Source organism: Bufo bufo, chromosome 2 (genome assembly GCF_905171765.1).
Source record: "Bufo bufo chromosome 2, aBufBuf1.1, whole genome shotgun sequence".
Classification (NCBI taxonomy): domain Eukaryota; kingdom Metazoa; phylum Chordata; class Amphibia; order Anura; family Bufonidae; genus Bufo; species Bufo bufo.
In genome coordinates, this window is record NC_053390.1 from 615,233,586 (window position 1) to 615,257,010 (window position 23,425).

The following is a 23,425-nucleotide window of genomic DNA, read 5'->3' on the forward strand; positions in this document are numbered from 1 at the left end:
GCATGCGCCGAATACATACGCTCACAGGGAGGATCGCATTCCGGAGGAGATGGGCGGGCTGGAGGGACGCCCTGGGCGGCAGCATTTTGTGAAGGTAGACCGAGCCTCTAGGTGCTAATGACGCCCCCATAGCACCTAGAGGCTCATTAGCATATCAATATAAGTTCTTTTTTTAGCGAAACGGCTGCCCCAAAAGCTATTATATTAGGATGGTTTGGTAGAGCAGACACTAGCGGATCGCTAGTGTCTGAAAGCTAATTATGTGAAAACGAAGTGGTAGAAACCCTTTAAGTTATTTCCGTATACACATTTGTTTTCAAAGCAGTTGCCATGCTCTTAAGCGCATTTTACTGCCTTTTACATCCCTCTAGCCTTTTCAAGGACTATTTTAGAGCCATTTTAATGCAAAAAAGTGCCAATTTTAATGTCCTAAATTGAAAAAATTCTTATTTTCAATTGTCGGGTGACATTTTACCATTTTTGGCGTATACAAACCCCTGCTGTGCCTGGGTGACATGGGCCTAAATCTCTCAAAATCCTCTGTTCTATTGCTGGGTGACATGAACCCCCTTTTGCCGTGAATGAACTCCTGCTGTGCCTGGGTGACATGGACCTAAATCTCTAAAAATCCTCTGTTCTATTGCTGGGTGACATGAACCCCCTTTTGCCGTGAATGAACCCCTTGCTGTGACAGGGGCCTAAATCTCTCAAAATCCTCTGTTCTATTACTGGGTGACATGAACCACCTTTTGCCGTGAATGAACCCCTGCTGTGCCTGGGTGACAGGGGCCTAAATCTCTCAAAATCCTCTGTTCTATTGCTAGGTGACAAGAACCCCCTTTTGCCGTGAATGAACCCCTGCTGTGCCTCGGTGACAGGGGCCTAAACCTCTCAAAATCCTCTGTTCTATTGTTGGGTGACATGAACCCCCTTTTGCCCTGAATGAACCCCTGCTGTGCCTGGGTGACAGGGGCCTAAACCTCTCAAAATCCTCTGTTCTATTGCTGGGTGACATGAACCCCCTTTTGCCCTGAATGAACCCCTGCTGTGCCTGGGTGACATGGCCCTAAATCTCTCAAAATCCTCTGTTCTATTGCTGGGTGACATGAACCCCCTTTTGCAGTGAATGAACCCCTGCTGTGCCTGGGTGACAGGGGCCTAAATCTCTCAAAATCCTCTGTTCTATTGCTGGGTGACATGAAGCCACTTTTCCCGTGAATGAACCCCTGCTGTGCCTGGGTGACAGGTGCCTAAATCTCTCAAAATCCTCTGTTCTATTGCTGGATGACATGAATCCCCTTTTACCGTGAATGAACCCCTGCTTTCTCTGGGTGACAGGGGCCTAAATCTCTCGAAATCCTCTGTTCTATTGCTGGGTGACATGAACCCCCTTTTGCCGTGAATGAACCCCTGCTGTGCCTGGGTGACTGGGGCCTAAATCTCTCAAAATCCTTGGTTCTATTGCTGGGTGACAAGAACCCCCTTTTGCCGTGAATGAACCCCTGCTGTGCCTGGGTGACAAGAACCTAAATCTCTCAAAATCCTCTGTTCTATTGCTGGGTGACATGAACCCCCTTTTGCCGTGAATGAACCTCTTGCTGTGCCTGGGTGACAGGGGCCTAAATCTCTCAAAATCCTTTGTTCTATTGCTGGGTGACAAGAACCCACTTTTGCCGTGAATGAACCCCTGCTGTGCCTGGGTAACAAGGGCCTAAATCTCTCAAAATCCTCTGTTCTATTGCTAGGTGACATGAACCCCCTTTTGCCGTGAATGAACCCCTGCTGAGCCTGGGTGACAGGGGCCTAAATCTCTCAAAATCCTCTGTTCTATTGCTAAGTGACAAGAACCCCCTTTTTCTGTGAATGAACCCCTGCTGTGCCTTGGTGACATGGGCCTAAATCTCTCAAAATCCTCTGTTCTATTGCTGGGTGACATGAACCCCCTTTTGCCGTGAATGAACCCCTGCTGTGCCTGGGTGACAGGGGCCTAAATCTCTCGAAATCCTCTGTTCTATTGCTGGGTGACATGAACCCCCTTTTGCCGTGAATGAACCCCTGCTGTGCCTCGGTGACAGGGGCCTAAATCTCTCAAAATCCTCTGTTCTATTGCTGGGTGACATGAACCCCCATTTGCCGTGAATGAACCCCTGCTGTGCTTGGGTCACAGGGGCCTAAATCTCTCAAAATCCTCTGTTCTATTGCTGGGTGACAAGAACCCCCTTTTGCTGTGAATGAACCCCTGCTGTGCCTGGGTGACAGGGGCCTAAATCTCTCAAAATCCTCTGTTCTATTGCTGGGTGACATGAACCCCCTTTTGCTGTGAATGAACCTCTGCTGTGCCTGGGTGACAGGGGCCTAAATCTCTCAAAATCCTCTGTTCTATTGCTGGGTGACATGAACCCCCTTTTGCCCTGAATGAACCCCTTGCTGTGCCTGGGTGACAGGTGCCTAAATCTCTCAAAATCCTTCTTTCTATTGCTGGGTGACAAGAACCCACTTTTGCCGTTAATGAACCCCTGCTGTGCCTGGGTGACAGGGGCCTAAATCTCTCAAAATCCTCTGTTCTATTGCTAGGTACAAGAACCCCCTTTTGCCGTGAATGAACCCCTGCTGTGCCTGGGTGACAGGGGCCTAAATCTCTCAAAATCCTCTGTTCTATTGCTGGGTGACAAGAACCCCCTTTTGCTGTGAATGAACCCCTGCTGTGCCTGGGTGACAGGGGCCTAAATCTCTCAAAATCCTCTGTTCTATTGCTGGGTGACATGAACCCCCTTTTGCCGTGAATGAACCCCTGCTCTGCATTGCTGACAGGGAACTAAATTTAGTGAAAACATCTGTTACTGATCAGAAGATGCGCAACTACAAGCGCACGATGATGATAGCATTCCCACCTGACAGTGGGGGCACAGTGGAAGCACAAGGCGAAGGCAGAGGAGGAGGAAGGGGTCGCCAACGCAGCTGGGGCATCACCAGCACCTGAGAAGGCAGGGTTAGCATGGCCCAAATGTGGAAAAGCTTTGTCAGCCTTGGTGGTGCTGACCTGCCCTGCAGCCAGTGTATAGTGTGAACGTGTGTTTAGCACGGCAGAGAGCATTATGACAGGCCACAGCCAATGTGGACAAGCTTGAGTTTATTAAAATGAACCAGGCATGGATCCCACAGGACTTGTCCGTACCTTGTGCAGAATAGACATTTATACCAGCCTCAACCATCCATTCTTGAACTCAAGTGCACTTATTCTTTGTTTTATTTTGTCATATGTCCCAATATTTTGGGGAATACCCCAATTTAAAAATAATAAATTACACAAATCAGTGTTGGTTACCTATTCCTCCTTCACCGCTGCTTCCCCCTACACCGCCACGTCAACCTACACCGCCACATCCACCCATCCACCGCCTCCTCAACCTCCTACTCCTATATTCAGATTGTTATTTTTAATTTTTCTGTATTTTATGTTATTTTAAGTCATTTCCCTATCCACATTTGTTTGCAGAACAGTTGCCATGCTCTTAAACACATTTTGATGCCTTTTGCAGCCCTCTAGCCCTTTCCAGGACTATTTTAGAGCCATTTCAGTGCCCAAAAGTTTGGGTCCCCATTGACTTCAATGGGGTTCGGGGTCAAGTTCGGGTCAAGTTCGGGTCCTGAACCCGAACTTTTTTGAAAGTTCGGCCGAACTCATCGAACCCGAACATCCAGGTGTCCGCTTAACTCTAGTCCCTAACACTAAATAAACTGCCTCACTTTGGACTTACCGTATTTTTCGCCCTATAAGACGCACTTTTTTCCCACCAAAAGTGGGAGGAAAATGGCAGTGCGTCTTATGGGGCGAAGGCTGCCATTTTTACACTGATACACCGCCGACCGCAAGCTGCACAGCGCGGCTGGCGTGTGTATCAGCGAGAAGGGAGGAGGGACTGGGGGCCGGCCTTTAGTTTTATAATGGCAGCGGGGCCCGTTGCAGTCACTGCATTCTATTGCACCGGGCCCCGCTCACTGTACTAATGGTATCTGTAACTGCAGGCAGGCAATGGTTAACTATACATATGCTCGATCCAGCACTGAGCAGCCTGTACTTACGATCATAGCAGGCTGAATGCTGGAGGCTGAGCGGGCGGGCGAACACTGGCAGCGTAACTTCCTACGTCACGTGCCTGCTCCGCCCACTTTATGAATGAAGCAGGCGGCGCAGGCACGTGACGTAGGAAGTTACGCTGCCAGTGCCCGCCCGCCCACCCTCCTGCCTCCAGCATCCAGCCTGCTATGATCGTAAGTACAGGCTGCTCAGTGCTGGATCGAACATATGTATAGTTAACCATTGCCTGCCTGCAGTTACAGATACCATTAGTACAGTGAGCGGGGCCCGGTGCAATGGAATACAATGACTGCACTGGGCCCCGCTACCATTTAAAAACTAGTGTAGATGCCAGCCCCTAGCCCCTGTATTGAAGATCATTCACAGTGGCTGACACTGTTATGGGGGGAATCTGTGGATGTCAAATAGACTAAGATGCTATTTATCTGTCATCCACAGATCCCCCCCCCCATAGCAGTGTCATGCCATCCACAGATGCCCCCATAACAGTGCCATCCACAGACGCCCCCATAACAATCTCAGCCACAGACCCCCATAACAGTGTCAGCCACAGACCCCCATAACAGTGTCATCCACAGACCCCCATAACAGTGCCATCCACAGACCCCCATAACAGTGCCATCCACCTACCCCCATAACAGTGCCATCCACAGACCCCCATAATAGTGTCATTCACAGGCTTCCATTAGTTCAAAGCACACCAAAAGCACACCTTTTGGTTCAAAATATATTTTTTCTTATTTTCCTCCTCAAAAACCTAGGTGCGTCTTATGGGCCGCACCATTATAGGGCGAAAAACACAGGCCCGACACGTATGTGCGCTAAGAGCTTCCATTACTCATTTATAGTCGGTATTGTACCACTTTTATCTAGAATGACCCCCATTTCTTAGCTCTATTGTTTGTATATATAACGGTGTGCAGCCATTTTGTTTTTTGTAAATATGTTTGCTTCATGGATATGCACCTGTGATTCTGAAGGTTCTAGTCTAAATTTTCTTGCAATATATTGAGGGTAGCACCTCTTTTAGACTTAACACGCCCATCTACCTGGGAATTCTGAGCAGAGTGTGTTTGTAGCTGGTTCCTACACTGCCCTGAATATTGTAGGCGTAAGTAAGTCCAAAGTGAGGCAGTATATTTAGTGGTAGGGACCCATCTGCGGAAGCCACCTTGACTCCTGGTAGATGGGTCCGACACGTATGTGCGCTAAGACCTTCCATTACTCATTTATAGTCGGTAATGTACTACTTTTATCTAGAATGACCCCCATTTCTTAGCTCTATTGTTTGTATATATAACGGTGTGCAGCCATTTTGTTTTTTGTAATTATGTTTGCTTCATGGATATGCACCTGTGATTCTGAAGGTTCTAGTCAAAATTTTCTTGCAATTAAATTTTTTGGGGGGTTCATTTTAATTAAGCTGCATATATACATGATTACTGCAGCAATATCCAAGATATGGCAGCAATCTGTCTATGTGTATTAAGGAGAAATTGCGTGTCAGCCCTCAATTATCCATTTCCGTACATTTTCTATGTCAACACGGTTGAAATTTAAATGCTTTTGGGACTTGTTCAATTTAATTAAACCAGCATATACTGTAGAGGATCTTCAACACCAATACATAGGCCAGCACACAAAAGTATATGTGAGGGATAATGAATTTAGGCCTAAATTCATTTCCATTTATTTCTGTGTTCACAAACATATTTCCAATCAATTTATTTTTTATTTTGTAATAGGGAATGATTATATTCAAACTAGCAGCATATATACGTGTTTACTACACCAAGACATAGGATAGTGCACAAAATCTGAGAGGCCCAAAAATGTCTGGGTTATGGAAGAGTTCCAAACAAAAGACTCTGAACCAGAATGTAGGTAGTAGCAGCACCAACTTTCCAGTCAGTAGTAGTAGTAGTAGTAGTAGTAGTAGTAGTAGTAGTAGTAGTAGTAGTATTAGTAAGCGGCTGCAGTTGTCTCTGCTGGATTCAGAAAGGTGCAACTGTTTAGTTGAGGAGAAAGAGGATGAGATTGTGGATTTGATGGCTCACTCCTGAAGCATGATTTCTTGGAGTTGACTTCAGTGTCTGACACCAAGCCATTGAGCCAGGGGTCACAGTGTTCCTCCTGCTCCTCCTCCTCACTGCCCCTTCCTAGATAGGTGCCTTCCTTTTTCCTAAGAAGTGGAAAACCCCACCATGCCATATGGCAGATAGTCAAGAGAGGAGTCAGTGTTTGTATTGCCCTGAGGAGGGGGTGGAGGAGGAGGCTGCACACCCCAGTCACAGCCATGATGGTGGTGGTAGTAGAAGCCCCATAGCTGCACTATTGGTGTTAGGGGCAGCTACAGTAGCAGTCGGGGCATAGCAGGGGAGGAGGGCCACAGAACCCACCTGTCACGGCTCCTCCCATGACAGAGGTGAGAAGATCAGGGAGATTGGCAGCACATGAGGCTATCTGACAGTCTCTGTTCTCACCTTGCAGTTTGTTGTTTAGTGATGACCACACCCCTTGTCAGGTGTTGCCTGTGGTCTTTACTGAGGCTCTATTTAGTTCACTCTCACACTGCTTACCATGCGGTTGATATTTCCTGCTTGGTGTTTGTTTAACTGGACCATCTCAGCTGGTGTGTTTTTCCTGTGGCTCACCGGCTTCTCCATTCCCCCTTTAAAGATAAGTGCTTTTGTTGTGCATTTTGTTGTGACACTTGTGTGTTGTATTTCTAGGCCTCAGGGAGATGCTGGGTCCTTTACCTGGGAAAGAACCAGTAGTCTCATTCCCTGCTACCGTTCCTAGGGCTTTCCAGGGTCTCCAGGGACTACTCATACTAGCAGGAGTCAGGGAGAGGACTAGGGATTTCTTAGGAGGTCACCATCCCTCTGGTTTATTTCCTTCTGTATGTTTTCTTGTGTTGTCCCCTCCCCATTACGTGTGACACCACCATGATATCGCACAGTCTGGGAGGGAGGATAAGAACACAGTTGAAAATTGTGTGCTGGACAGGACCTGGGAGCCGGATCAGGGTGCTGAGGAGAAGGCAACATCAGAGGATGGCAGCACCAATAAAAAGCAGAGGCAACGTAACTACCAAAGAACAGCCAGGGCCATGTCTGCTTTTGGATATGGTGATGCCACTTACGCTGTGGGTGAGTTAGACCCAAAATGTGCCAGAGCTAAGCCCGGCTCCACTGTCTCTAACTCTGTCTCTAACTCTTCCCGTTTGGAATTTTTTCTCTATGCTGCCGGAAGACAAAAACATTGCCTCATGCATGAGTAAAATAATACGTGTGCAGTCAAACACAAACATAGGCACCACAGTTCTACTGAACCACATGAAGCGGCATCACCCCATCCTGTGAAAAAACAGAGGAGGCAGCCAGGCGGAGTTCCCTCCTTCTCTTGGGCCCCCTTGCATTGCGTGTGCTCAGCCTCACTGGAAGATTCCTAGCCGGCATTATTTCTCCCAAAAAGCCATCCCTGCCTTGTACTCTCAAGCAGCAGACAACATGGGCTACTTCCTTTGATTCTCGCTGTGCGGCAATGTTCACTGGCGGTACCCCAGTTACTTTCTGCGACCTGCCAATCATAAATTTCCTTAAGCTGATACTGCCTCTATCATGCTGCTGCCTGCCTGCCAACATGCACCATATGGCTGCTGCAGCCACTGCTGCCTCAGCTGTTGCTGATAAATCCCCTACTGCCACCACCATTAACGCAAAGCATCTGACGCTACTACCACTACTACTACTACTATTGCCATTACTACTGATAGACAGCCTTGAATGTTCTATGCTATACTGCTGCTGCCACCACTATTACAGCCATATGCCACTATATCTGTGCCACACCCTTTTCACCCTTTTAGGCTCGTTCACAATAATTTTTGGACACTTGGTCCACGAAGGCACTTTTTTTATTTCTATGTTTAATTATTCAACATCTGGCCCTAATAAGAGACAATTTTTGGAAGCTTTGGAATATGAAAAAGCAGAACACATGTGGTGGCTTAGTGTGTTTTTAACCCCTTACCGACCGCCATATGGCTATATATCCTGAGTGGAGCTGGCACCTCAGCCACAGGTTGCCTGCTGTTTCATACAGTAGGCACCCGCGGCTAATGTCCGCAACTGGTGGTAATGCCGTTCACAGACATTTAACACTTCAGATGCCGTGGTCAATCCTAACCGCAGTGATCTGAAGGCGGAAAACCCAGAAACAGGCTTCCGGGTGTGCTCCAGCTCCCCCCAGTGGAGATCGGGGAAGCCGGAGTGTATTAGCAGCAGCCAGGGGTGTAACTATAGGGGGTGCAGAGTTAGCAGTCACTACCGGGCCCAGTAGCCTGAAGGGGCCCAAAGACCCCTGTGCCGCATAAGAAGACAATAGTATTATAGAAAGTGCAGGCTGGTATAGTTGTACCTCTGGCTGAAGGGAAGGGGTTAGGTCAAGAATTTGGCAGGCAGCACGAATGCTATGTGCTTCCCGGCCACAAAGCACTGAGGGAAGGGGGGTCCAAGCTGTACTCTTGCACCAGGGCCCATGAGCCTTTAGCTACACTCCTGGAAGCAGCCCCTGTCCTCCTGTGTTGACAGGAGGCTGCTGCTTAGTCATTTCTATGGAGCCCCTGCCTGTGGAAGAACACCATAGAAATACAGTAAAACCCGCATTGGAGTCTATGAGAAAAGCAATCCAATGATTTCTTGTTATTGTTCCCTATGGGAACTATAAAAATAAGTGTAAAAAAATGTTTTGATAAATTAAAAGAACTATAAAAATTCAAATCACCCTTCTTTCCCCAAAATGAAAAAAAAATAAAAATAAAATAAACATCATAGGTATCCTGGCATGTAAAAATGTCCATACTATTAAAATACAAAAAATGTAATCCCATCCGAAAAACTGCAAAACTGAAAAAAAAAAAGACAAAATGGCTGATTTGTCGTTTTTTTTGGTTGATCAAAAAGTTGTACAGGCCCTAAAATGGTATCACTGAAAATACAAATTGCCCCGCATACATAAATACAAAAAAGTTAGGGTTCAGAATATGGAGGCTAAAAAAAAAATATATATATTATTTTCAAGGATTATTTTTTTTTCAGTATAAAAACACAATAAAAATATATATAAGTGGTATTGCTAGATGCATACTGACCTGGAGAATAAAAGTAACTGGTCAGTTTTATGATATAGGGAATGCTGGAAAACAAAACCCTCCAAAACTGTTCTGGAATTGTGTTTTATTTTCCAATTTCACCCCATTTATAATTTATTTCCCACTCCCCATCACATTGTATGCAACCATCAATACACAATTAGAAAGAGCATCTTGTCCTGCAAAAAAACAAGCCCTTATACAGCTATGTGAACAGAAAAATAAAAAAGTTATGGCTTTCGGAGGGCTGGGAGTAAAAAAACTAGCCGTAGTAGAGGGATGGGACCGCTCCATCCTGTCAATATATGCACTGAGGCAAAGGAAAAAAATCTAAAAGTGGCGCCTGACCGCTAATAGAGTACAAATATGTAAGCCAATAAAATAAATAAAATATACACCAATAGTAGGAGCTATGGATAAAAAATAACTAAAATATAAATGAATAGAAACCCCTTACCATAAAAAGGAGGGGGGGCATTACGGTGCTCAGTAACCATATGATAAAACCATGAATACCGGTGAATAATATCAAATGGAAGATATAAAAACAATTAGACGGTGATATACACCAAACTCACTTCACCAGGGAGGGGTGTAGTGGGATAAAACTCAAGACACCCAAAACAACCACCTCCCTCGCCTGGATCGCTTGTAGAATGAATGGAAGATACGGCAGTCCACACCAGGAACCTCTGGTATAATCCTTTAATGTAAAAATAAGTCAGGTGGGCTCAACGCGTTTCGGGGATTACAGACCCCTTCCTCAGGAGCAGAGAGGCTTATACAAAGTATTATAGCAAGCAAACAACTATATATAACAAGTTCAATTCAAATCAGAGGGCGTTTTGGCGCCAAAAATTCGTCAGAACCGGAAGTGACATCAGTAGTCAAAAGATGAAATCAGAGCAAAACATATAATACAATAAATAGTACAATATAAAATGAATATTTAGTGGTATAGATGTACATAATAATATACCAGCCCTGTTAACATAGGTGAAAAGGCAAAAACAAGACACAGGTGGGTGGGGACTAGACTTCCGGTCCGTGGAACGCACCAACCGGAAGTGCGTTCCAAAGCACGGCGACATAGGATATATGATACATAGCAGGGGAGCAGGAGAAAGTAATGGTGTTGGTGAATAAGGGGTGGGTGGGGTATGTGTTTTATAAATGGATGTTTATGGACCGGGCAAGGGGCCAGTGCTAGCAGCAACATATAGGAACGGAAATACTAGTTCCGGTAGGTGGAACGCATCAACCGGAAGTGCGTTCCACCTAGCAACACCCGAGATTTCCGGCAACAGAGCCGCAGATGCCGGAGGGGGCGGGATGGAAATGGAATGCAAATGCAACCCGAAACTAGGAAGTATATGTTTCAGTAAGCTAGGGGTATCCGTACTGGGATCTGGGGAAGGAAAAAATAAATAAATAAATAAATTGGGAGTAACTATGGAGCTAATTAAAGGATATATCCGTATATAAGTGCAAAAGATCAATATTGAACAACAATGGGGATGATAGGATAAAGAAGGGGATTTATAAAGAAATGTGTATATATATACACTGCTCAAAAAAAATAAAGGGAACACAAAAATAACACATCCTAGATCTGAATTGATTAAATATTCTTCTGAAATACTTTGTTCTTTACATAGTTGAATGTGCTGACAACAAAATCACACACAAAAAAAAAAATGGAAATCAAATTTTTTAACCCATGGAGGTCTGGATTTGGAGTCACACTCAAAATTAAAGTGGAAAAACACACTACAGGCTGATCCAACTTTGATGTAATGTCCTTAAAACAAGTCAAAATGAGGCTCAGTAGTGTGTGTGGCCTCCACGTGCCTGTATGACCTCCCGACAATGCCTGTGCATGCTCCTGATGAGGTGGCGGACGGTCTCCTGAGGGATCTCCTCCCAGACCTGGACTAAAGCATCTGCCAACTCCTGGACAGTCTGTGGTGCAACGTGACGTTGGTGGATAGAGCGAGACATGATGTCCCAGATGTGCTCAATTGGATTCAGGTCTGGGGAACGGGCGGGCCAATCCATAGCATCAATGCCTTCGTCTTGCAGGAACTGCTGACACACTCCAGCCACATGAGGTCTAGCATTGTCTTGCATTAGGAGGAACCCAGGGCCAACCGCACCAGCATATGGTCTCACAAGGGGTCTGAGGATCTCATCTCGGTACCTAATGGCAGTCAGGCTACCTCTGGCGAGCACATGGAGGGCTGTGCGGCCCTCCAAAGAAATGCCACCCCACACCATTACTAACCCAATGCCAAACCGGTCATGCTGGAGGATGTTGCAGGCAGCAGAACGTTCTCCACGGCGTCTCCAGACTCTGTCACGTCTGTCACATGTGCTCAGTGTGAACCTGCTTTCATCTGTGAAGAGCACAGGGCGCCAGTGGCGAATTTGCCAATCTTGGTGTTCTCTGGCAAATGCCAAACGTCCTGCACGGTGTTGGGCTGTAAGCACAACCCCCACCTGTGGACGTCGGGCCCTCATATCACCCTCATGGAGTCTGTTTCTGACCGTTTGAGCAGACACATGCACATTTGTGGCCTGCTGGAGGTCATTTTGCAGGGCTCTGGCAGTGCTCCTCCTGTTCCTCCTTGCACAAAGGCGGAGGTAGCGGTCCTGCTGCTGGGTTGTTGCCCTCCTACGGCCTCCTCCACGTCTCCTGATGTACTGACCTGTCTCCTGGTACCGCCTCTATGCTCTGGACACTACGCTGACAGACACAGCAAACCTTCTTGCCACAGCTCGCATTGATGTGCCATCCTGGATAAGCTGCACTACCTGAGCCACTTGTGTGGGTTGTAGACTCCGTCTCATGCTACCACTAGAGTGAAAGCACCGCCAGCATTCAAAAGTGACCAAAACATCAGCCAGGAAGCATAGGAACTGAGAAGTGGTCTGTGGTTACCACCTGCAGAACCACTCCTTTATTGGGGGTGTCTTGCTAATTGCCTATAATTTCCACCTGTTGTCTATCCCATTTTCTCAACAGCATGTGAAATTGATTGTCACTCAGTGTTGCTTCCTAAGTGGACAGTTTGATTTCACAGAAGTGTGATTGACTTGGAGTTACATTGTGTTGTTTAAGTGTTCCCTTTATTTTTTTGAGCAGTGTATATAAAGTACATAAACATAAAAACAGTCAATAAGAGAGATGAAGAATACATAATAAATCGTACATGTAGTAAAAGCCTAAAAAGTCATCCGTAGGAACACTATCGGTGGGTAAGGCTACTTTCACACTAGCGTTCGGGGCTCCGCTTGTGAGTTCCGTTTGAAGGGGCTCACAAGCGGCCCCGAACGGATCCGTCCAGCCCTAATGCATTCTGAATGGATGCGGATCCGCTCAGAATGCATCAGTCTGGCTCCGTTTGTCCTCCGCTCCGCTCAGCAGGCGGACACCTGAACGCAGCTTGCAGCGTTCAGGTGTCCGCCTGGCCGTGCGGAGCCAAACGGATCCGTCCAGACTTACAATGTAAGTCAATGGGGACGGATCCATTTGAAGTTGACACAGTATGGCTCAATTTTCAAACGGATCCGTCTCCCATTGACTTTCAATGTAAAGTCAAAACGGATCCGTTTGCATTATCATGAACAAAAAAAAATAAAATTTTATTTTTTTTTGTTCATGGTAATGCAAACGGATCCGTTCTGAACGGATCTAAGCGTTTGCATTATAGGTGCGGATCCGTCTGGGCACATACCAGACAGATCCGACCTAAACGCAGGTGTGAAAGTAGCCTAAAATGAAATAAAAAAATATATATAAAAAAATTATATATATAAAAAAAAAAATATATATATATATATATATATACACGTACATGTCTGGGTGAGGTATAACGTATAAAACCCCTTAAGAAAGTGTGGTAGAACATGTATATTAAATATATATATATAAAATATATAAGAAAATATATGGAAATACTAAATGTACACATGTGTATAAATATATGAATATAAAAGGAATATATATAGATACACATCTGGGTCAAGGTGACATAAAGAAAAATGGCTGAACCTATGTGTAATAAATATATATATAAAAAAATATATGTATATAAAAAAATATATATATATATGTAAAAAATCAATATGTATGTATGTAAATATAAAAAGGACCACAATCAGATCCACATTGGGAAAGAACAAACATATACCTAATAATGAAACACATACCTCTGTGTGACAATATATATACACATGTGCCCAAAGAGAGTAATAAGAGGAATCTAGCGGTATATAAACGGAAATGGAGAGGGAAAACAAGACCAACTCCAAGAGTAATTGTTTAGTATTTTGTGTACTCTAAACTCTCATTTAGGCCGAAGGGTGTCAACGTGTTCATGCGGTAAATCCAGAACATTTCTTTTCTGGCCAGGTTCTGAAAAGAGGACGGAACCCATTCAAGTGGGGTAACTTTCAAGAAGCATGGGTTACCATTGTGTATCTCCGAAAAGTGTCTAGAGACACTGTGGGTCAATACTTTCCTTTTTATGTTAGACCGATGGTCGTTCATGCGTTCTCTAACCGTCTGGGTTGTCCTACCTATATATTTGAGTTGGCATGTGCATTCAAGGAGATATATAACGTCTTTTGAGCAACAGCTCAGATGATGTTTAAACGTGAAAAGTTCGTGTGTACCTGGGATATTTATTTCCTTCCTCCCGTGAGTAATCATCCTACAACATTTACACCTGGTTTTGTTACATTTAAAGATGCCTAGGGGGTCAGCCTTAACTGCCGTGAGTCCTATTGGGTCCCCAAAAATAGATGTACGAATATATTTCTATTTAAATTTCGGACAAGAGGGGGCCAATATGTTTTTCAGGGTAGGGGCTCGTCTGAAAGTAAGGGAAGGAGTAGGGGGAAGAATTTTCCCTAATATAGGGTCTTTTTGTAGGATAGGCCAATGTTTGGTTAATATTTCCCTAATCTTTTTATGTTCGGTGTTATATCTAGTAACAAGATAGGATTGAGTGTCCGTTCTATTGGTGGAACGTTTCTTCTTGTCGATACACCTAGGCCTGAGGGATTCTTCCTGATCTAATTGCAATGCCTGCTTCTCAGATCCTACTATAAGTGATTTGGGATAGCCTTTTTCTCTGAAACGATTTTTTAAGGTAGTTAATTGTGTCTTGAGAGTCTGGTCCTCTGAACAGTTCCTTCTCAGGCGTTTCATTTGGCTGAAGGGAATGTTCCTTTTCCATTTTAGATAGTGACAACTAGTGAAATCTAGAAAACTTTTCGCATCCACTTTCTTGAAGAAAGTTTTAGTTTTAATAATGTTATTAGTGGAATTAAGATCGATATCTAAAAATACAGCTTCTGACGGATGGTATTCCATGCTAAAAGATAAGCCCCAATCGTTGGTATTAAGTGCATTTTAAAATGATAAAAGTTCAATCTCAGTACCCTCCCAAATAAATATAATGTCGTCGATATAACGCCGATAAAATTTTATCTTGGGGTTATGAAGAAGATTATGTAATTCTTCAAAAAGGCCCATAAGAAGATTTGCATACGATGGTGCGAATTTTGTCCCCATCGCGGTCCCCTTCTGTTGGATGTAAAATTTATCATTAAAAGTAAAATAGTTATGATGAAGGATAAAATCAATGCCCTTACAGATAAAATATTTTTGTGCATTTGGTAGTGACAGATCTCCTTCCAAAAAATGTTTGACTGCCAATAGGCCTAGATCATGTCTGATGTTGCTGTATAACGAGGTAACGTCAAGGGTTACCCAAAAATAGTTTTCTTGCCACTGTATGTTCTTGAGGAGATTGATCAGGTGGGAGGAATCTCCTAAGTAAGACGGCAACTGTAAAACATATTTTTGGAGGAAGGAGTCGACATTAGCTGAAAGATTAGTGGTGAGGGAATCTATCCCTGATATAATAGGTCTGCCCGGAGGGTTTTTATCATTTTTGTGGATCTTGGGTAGAAAATAGAAAATGGCGGTGGCCGGATGGAAAGGAATAAGGAATTGTTTCTCCCTTTTATCTATGATCTTTGAGGCATAGCCTTGTTCGATCAATGATGTGAGAGATTTTTTGAAAACATCTGTCGGGTCCCCATCCAAGATTCTGTAATAATTTGGGTCTGTGAGTATTTTATTTGCCTCTTTCAGGTAGTAGTCAGTATCCATGATTACAACTCCCCCTCCTTTATCAGCATTCTTAATAACGATTTCATTATTACTTCTCAAGTTCTTCAAAGCTTTTTTCTCATTAGAAGTTAAATTATGCTGTTTAACCATAGAAGGTGATTTATTGGTAGTGGTGAAGGATTTAAACTCATCGAGGACCATATTGTAGTAGCTCTCGAGGTGTGGTCCTTTACTCTCTAGGGGATAGAAAGTCGATCTCATTGAGAGTTTAGATCGTAAAGGAGAAGGGCTGGTTGGGGACTGAGTGTCTTGTCTAACTACTGGTGGGGTGGAAGAGTCGACAGTAGGCAGTGTAGCTTCTAGCTGGGTAACAATAATGGCTGGTTTAGTGAGTTCTTTTATTTTGAAATGGCGTTTAAGGGTGAGATTCCGTATAAATTTATTAAGGTCAACAAAAAGTTCGAAAGGGTCAGGTAGGTTGGATGGACAAAAGGATAGCCCTTTACTCAACAATAAAATTTCATCTGTGGACAGGACACTCAATCCTATCTTGTTACTAGATATAACACCGAACATGAAAAGATTAGGGAAATATTAACCAAACATTGGCCTATCCTACAAAAAGACCCTATATTAGGGAAAATTCTTCCCCCTACTCCTTCCCTTACTTTCAGACGAGCCCCTACCCTGAAAAAAATATTGGCCCCCTCTTGTCCGAAAATGAAACAGAAATATGTTCAAACATCAATTTTTGAGGACCCATTAGGACCCACGGCAGTTAAGGCTGACCCCCTAGGCATCTTTAAATGTAACAAAACCAGGTGTAAATGTTGTAGGATGATTACTCACGGGAGGAAGGAAATAAATATCCCAGGTACACACGAACTTTTCACGTTTAAATATTATCTGAAGCTGTTGCTCAAAAGACGTTATATATCTCCTCGAATGCACATGCCAACTCAAATATATAGGTAGGACAACCCAGACGGTTAGAGAACGCATGAACGACCATCGGTCTAACATAAAAAGGAAAGTATTGACCCACAGTGTCTCTAGACACTTTTCGGAGATACACGATGGTAACCCATGCTTCTTGAAAGTTACCCCACTTGAATGGGTTCCGTCCTCTTTTCAGAACCTGGCCAGAAAAGAAATGTTCTGGATTTACCGCATGAACACGTTGACACCCTTCGGCCTAAATGAGAGTTTAGAGTACACAAAATACTAAACAATTACTCTTGGAGTTGGTCTCGTTTTCCCTCTCCATTTCCGTCTATATACCGCTAGATTCCTCTTATTACTCTCTTTGGGCACATGTGTATATATATTGTCACACAGAGGTATGTGTTTCATTATTAGGTATATGTTTGTTCTTTCCCAATGTGTATCTGATTGTGGTCCTTTTTATATTTACATACATACATATTGATTTTTTACATATATATATATATATATATATATATCAAACGAATGATGAGGCAGCACTTCCAGTGTAGAGTGAATGGGTGAGGACCCCAAACTTTATTCAAGCAGTTTGGGGTCCTCACCCGTTCACTCTACACTGGAAGTGTACATATATATTTTATATATATATATTTATTACACATAGGTTCAGCCATTTTTCTTTATGTCACCTTGACCCAGATGTGTATCTATATATATTTATTTTATATTCATATATTTATACACATGTGTACATTTAGTATTTCCATATATTTTCTTATATATTTTATATATATCTTTTATATACATGTTCTTCCGACACTTTCTTAAGGGGTTTTATACGTTATTCCTCACCCAGACATGTATGTGTATATATATATATATATATATATATATATATATTATTATTATTTTTTTATATATATAATTTTTTTATATATATATTTTTTATTTTATTTTACCCACCGATAGTGTTCCTACGGATGACTTTTTAGGCTTCTACTATATGTACGATTTATCATGTATTCTTCATCTCTCTTATTGACTGTTTTTATGTTTATGTACTTTTTATATATATATACATTTCTTTATATATCCCCTTCTTTATCCTATCATCCCCATTGTTGTTCAATATTGATCTTTTGCACTTATATACGGATATATCCTTTAATTAGCTCCATAGTTACTCCCAATTTATTTATTTATTTATTTTTTCCTTCCCCAGATCCCAGTACGGATATTCCTAGCTTACTGAAACATATACTTCCTAGTTTCGGGTTGCATTTGCGTTCCATTTCCATCCCGCCCCCTCCGTCATCTGCGGCTCTGTTGCCGGAAATCTCGGGTGTTGCTAGGTGGAACGCACTTCCGGTTGATGCGTTCCACCTACCGGAACTAGTATTTCCGTTCCCATATGTTGCTGCTAGCACTGGCCCCTTGCCCGGTCCAATAAACATCCATTTATAAAACACATACCCCACCCACCCCCTATTCACCAACACCATTACTTTCTCCTGCTCCCCTGCTATCTATCATATATCCTATGTCGCCGTGCTTTGAAACGCACTTCCGGTTGGTGCGTTCCACGGACCGGAAGTCTAGTCCCCGCCCACCTATGTCTTGTTTTTGCCTTTTCACCTATGCTAACAGGGCTGGTATATTATTATGTACATCTATACCACTAAATATTCATTTTATATTGTACTATTTATTGTATTATATGTTTTGCTCTGATTTAATCTTTTGACTACTGATGTCACTTCCGGTTCTGACGAATTTTTGGCGCCAAAACGCCCTCTGATTTGAATTGAACTTGTTATATATAGTTGTTTGCTTGCTATAATACTTTGTATAAGCCTGATACCTTCTCTGCTCCTGAGGAAGGGGTCTGTAATCCCCGAAACGCGTTGAGCCCACCTGACTTATTTTTACATTAAAGGATTATACCAGAGGTTCCCGGTGTGGACTGCCGTATCTTCCATTCATTCTACAAGCAAGCCAGGCGAGGGAGGTGGTTGTTTTGGGTGTCTTGAGTTTTATCCCACTACACCCCTCCCTGGTGAAGTGAGTTTGGTGTATATCACCGTCTAATTGTTTTTATATCTTCCATTTGATATTATTTACCGGTATTCATGGTTTTATCATATGGTTACTGAGCACCGTAATGCCCCCCCCCCCCTCCTTTTTATGGTTAGGGGTTTCTATTCATTTATATTTTAGTTATTTTTTATCCATAGCTCCTACTATCGGTGTATATTTTATTTATTTTATTGGCTTACATATTTGTACTCTATTAGCGGTCAGGCGCCACTTTTAGATTTTTTTCCTTTGCCTCATTTCACTATTACTATATTGCATCCCTGCTTATAGTCCATCACCTAGGCTGCCCTGCTTCTGTTTTACGACCTCATTGTTCAGTATTTCCTGGACTATAATTTATCATTTTTTCATTCATTTTTAACCTCTTCTTCCTCTTTGGTCTCCACCTTTGGTGCCCTGTGCGTTTATCCCATATCTCCTTCCACAGGAGTACAGGATTAACCCTCTTTTTTTCTCCCTTTACCTCAATTATATGCAGTGAAGGTATTTGACAGGGTGGAGTGGTCCTTTCTATGGAAAGTAATGAAGAGAATGAACCTGTGTGAAAAATGTATAAAGTGGGTAAAAATGCTTTATTCAGAACCTAAATCTTGCATTAAAATAAATGGTTTTAAGTTTTATTCTGTTGTGGTGGTGGCTCACTCCCTATTACCTATGGTATGGTGCTGCCAACCCAAATGAGAGGACACCCTGTCTTCTCTGAAAAGAGAGATGACTAAAGTAGGTATGTGTTGGGCGAGCACTCTAACATCAGGCTTGAGCTAACACAAATCACACATTTATTACATATAAAATATAAAACAAAATATAGCAGTATACCCAATATAAAATCAATATAAAAACAAATAGTCGCAATATTCACAAAGGGGGCAATTCCAATGCGCCACCATAAAAGTCTGTATTATAATATGGGTCTCTTTACCATACATGCGCATGTAATACTCTTTGTTTCATATGCGAAGCCTGAGGGATTGATATTGTGTCGCAAAATAGTGGAAGTATTGATATTACTTTCGGATGAGTTCTAATATAGCCCGAAGAATGATAGTGTTATGGACTATTAATACAAAATGGATACTTGCTTGTTGAGAACTATACTGTAGTTAAAATGGCGGCCAGGTACCCAGCCAATGCCTATAACAAGAATCTTGCTCTTTGCTTAACATGTGTCACAAGACGTTTCCGTTCAGCTCAAGCAAGCAGCTTCAAAGAAAGAAGAAGTAACGGCTTCACCCACCAGCAAGGGGGGAGGGGGGGACTTCCTCTTGTCATTAATGTGACAGAAAATACTGAGTTTATAGCCAATAGAAAAGATACACGCCACCGTACACCCCCCCACTCCTTTCTGTCCTATATACTGTCTACTGTTCCGCAATAAACAAGAGATCCTGTTATAACCCAGCTGTGTGCTGTCTCAGTATTGATCTCTCAGTATACGTATACTTTAACATTAATTAATTTGGAGCAGTACATCAACTGAACTGGCAGCTTGGCCAGAACCAGAACAAATTTGGCGCCCAACGTGGGGCTCGAGGATTGGACCCTCTGTTCCCGTACCCCCGGAGACTAGACGAGGAGAGGCACACTAACGGACACCGGGATCGCGACCCGTAATTCGAGGTAGGAAAATGGAGTCATCTTGCCTATAAAGTGTCCCCTGGTGTAGACTCTTGGAGTTCGTCTGAGGGAGGGGTGCGGCAGCAGTCTGGGACGTCCTCGAGGGCATGAAAGTAAGAACCCCATTTGTTTTTTAAAGTCTTGATGTACTGTGTTGTGCCTATAAGTTGTGAAGACCCTGTTGACAAGTATCACTGACTGAGACACAGAGTTCTCCTATGTGCCTGTATCGGAGTTCAGCCCGGTGTCTGACTCAAATCTCCATAAAGGGGACGATCACAGTAGGAGGGAGAGCGGTAAGCGGTAGCCCAGAGTGTGCTGACCGGGACTCAAAGGTCTTCACGTCCAGTGATTACTCTATACAGAGGTCTTTAGGCGGCTCCAGTAGGTGCGAGAGACAATTAGACAGTACGCAAGGGTTCTTCCTTGATGTATTGTGGTTTATTGTTTTTAATGTGCGACCCTTTGTAACGGAAACACAGACTGATAGAAACCCAAAGGTCTTCTAAAGTGCCTGTGTCAATCGGTCACCCCGGTGTTGTGACCGAGAGACGACAGAAGGGAGGAGACCGGCCAGTGTCTACCCAGAGTGTATGGGACATTAGGCTCAACGTGTCATATCGGGTTTCTGTGTTGTCCAGAACAAGGTGAAGGATCCAGAAGATGGGAAATGAGGAAAGTGTCCCGAAGGGCTACTGTTCACCAGAACAGTACGTGGCGGACCAGAGAAGCAAACCCCTTCAATTGCTTTTCAATGGCTTTTGTTTCAAGATAACATGATGATTTAAGAAATTTGAGTTAAGAGTTTGAGTGCTAACCCTGCTACATCTATATAACATACCACACTGCCCTGTTATGTGGCAGACATTGTTGAATGAGAAAAGAGGCAAGTTAGAGGATGATAAATTGACAGACATGGTCCGTGTGTGGTTGGACTGTAGTAAAGAATTTGAACAGACGGGGGGAGAACAAAATTTTGATGAGAAAAGACAGAGATATTTCTGTAAACCTGGTGTTGCATTGATAGATGACTTGCCACCGCTCTATAATGGCGCCGGGAAGAAAGCAGGTGGGTGGACCTGCAAAACATGTGGTTAACAGAATCCCTCCTCCCGTGATATGTGCCTTGCCTGTGGGGCTCCCCATCCACAAAACCACACCTTGGTAACTACTCCCCGGCACGTCCCATCACTTCCCGTGTTAGCTACAGCGCCATCTTGTCCCCAGCCAACGCCCATGAACGGACCTTTAATATCATTCGGTCCGGACCCCCCCGTCACTCCTATGTCACCCCTAGTGTCCCGGTGATCTCTATGCTGTACCCGATGATAAACCCGGATGGCACTTTTATGACTCCCCTTTAGATCATGACCCCCACACCCATAATGGTGGGAGGTCAAACAGAAGAGCCCGATCAAACGCAGTCTGACGAGGCGGTAGAATCTGTGGAGGGGACAAGGACTCCCACCCTTCCCCAATTGGCACCATGGAACGGGGGTACGTCCTGATGCACAGAATCCAAACACCGCCAGTCTCAGATTACTGCATTGCAAAGAAACATGCAAGATCTAGAGAGGGGCAATTACAAAATCCTTAGGGAAGCCCTGGCACTAACACGTCCCCAGGGCCTGCCCAAATAATTGTCTTTCACTCCACAACAGTTATTCACTATAGTGAATTTACTGCCTGACCCTGAGACCCACCCAATGCCATTTTACAGGAAATTGTCTCAAGTGCACCAAACCTATGGATGTACATGGTCTGATTTGCAAAGTATAGTGTAGAATAAGACCGGTGAATACTGCTCACTGATAATTTATTTATTTATTTATTTTATGCACTTATATAGCGCTACTATATTTCGCAGCGCTTTACAGACAAATGGACAAAAGCAAAATTAGCAGATCATTCCACCACATTGCAGGACAGCTACGGGGGATCAGTTGACCCCCACCTTTTTTCTTTTCACAGAAATTTTAGTTTCTGCTGTGTTAGTTTAAGATCCTCTTTCTGATAAGAAACTGTCTTGCTTCTTGGTCTTTGTGGTTTTCGCTCAAATTATGTGACACCCACAGCTGCCAGATGTCTGACAATAAAATTCTGCACTCATTCATATGAGCAAGGGGATTCGCTGCAAACCATTTTGCACCTCATGCCCGATACTCTCTGGGCCAGAGGACCCCAGGATATCGGATGCCTCAATGTCCCACCAGTCACTGTGACCCTGAAGGACCCCAAAGTCCTACCATACAAAGAGACTGGACCCAGTAGCCAGGGCAGCCCCTTCCTGTGCCAGATCTGTACATGCAGCCAGTGCCCTGCTGGCCACCACTTCTGATATGGTACTAGGCCACCCCCTCACTATCCTAGCACCACATGACATTTCTGCCATTCTCCAACAAACACAACCTAGGCATCTGACTAATCAACGTCACCTATGGTTGCAAGGTAGCCTGCTCCTACCTGATAATGTCACTATTCAAAGATGTCACATCCTCAATCCTGCTGCTCTTCTCCCTCTTCCAAGGGGGGAGTATACTGGAGAATTTGAAGATTTTATTGATCTACAAGAACACTCGAGCTGACACCTCTGAAGTCAGAGGAAAAGCCCTAGCTGATCAAGCAGCAAAGCAAGTAGCAGTGGAAGAGGAAGAAGAACAGCTCTCACAAGTCTTGATGGCAACAGAGTCCACAACAGACCTAACATAGAAATCAAAAGAGGTCTCCTGGGACCTGCTAGTCCAGTTACAGAAGCAGGCCACGCCACAAGAAAAATTGGATTGGCTAAAAGAGTCAGCCCAAGAAGAGAAAGAATCTGGACTGTGGACCCAAGGAAAGAGAGCATCTCTGCCCAAAGCTCTCTATCCTCTGATAGCTTCAATAGATCATGGGCCCACCCACCAATCTAAGACCATCATGAAAGAACTAATAGACAAAATATGGGTGGCCCCAGGGATAACCCCTGTCCTGGTGAGGCATACTCAATCTTGCCTCATCTGTGCGCAGTGCAACCCGGGAAGAACTGAGCCTACACCAACTAAATGTCTCCCCAAAGCCCATTACCCGTTCCAACGGATTCAAATTGACCACATCCAGATGCCAATGTGCCAAGGGTTTCAATATGTGCTAGTAGTGGTAGACTTGTTCTCTGGGTGGCCAGAAGCCTACCCCGTCCGAAATCAGATAGCCACACCAACTGCTAAGAAACTAATGCAGGAAACTGTTTGTAGGTTCGGAGTACCTGAGGTCATTGAAAGTGATCAGGGCCCAGCATTCACTGCTAGATTAACCCAAGAAGTCTGGAAGATGGTAGAGTCACACTTAGCCTAACACACACCATACAGAACCCAAAGCAGCGAAAAAGTCA

General features: G+C 43.9%; 1 long non-coding RNA gene across 1 annotated transcript; it reads left to right on the top strand.

The window, feature by feature from the left end:
* The first annotated feature begins 3,489 nt into the window (after positions 1-3,489).
* On the top strand, positions 3,490-22,201 carry LOC120991718. The gene is made up of 3 exons (XR_005776779.1): positions 3,490-3,500; positions 17,517-17,523; positions 21,960-22,201. It is a non-coding gene; the product is annotated as an uncharacterized LOC120991718 (long non-coding RNA).
* The last annotated feature ends 1,224 nt before the right edge of the window (positions 22,202-23,425 follow it).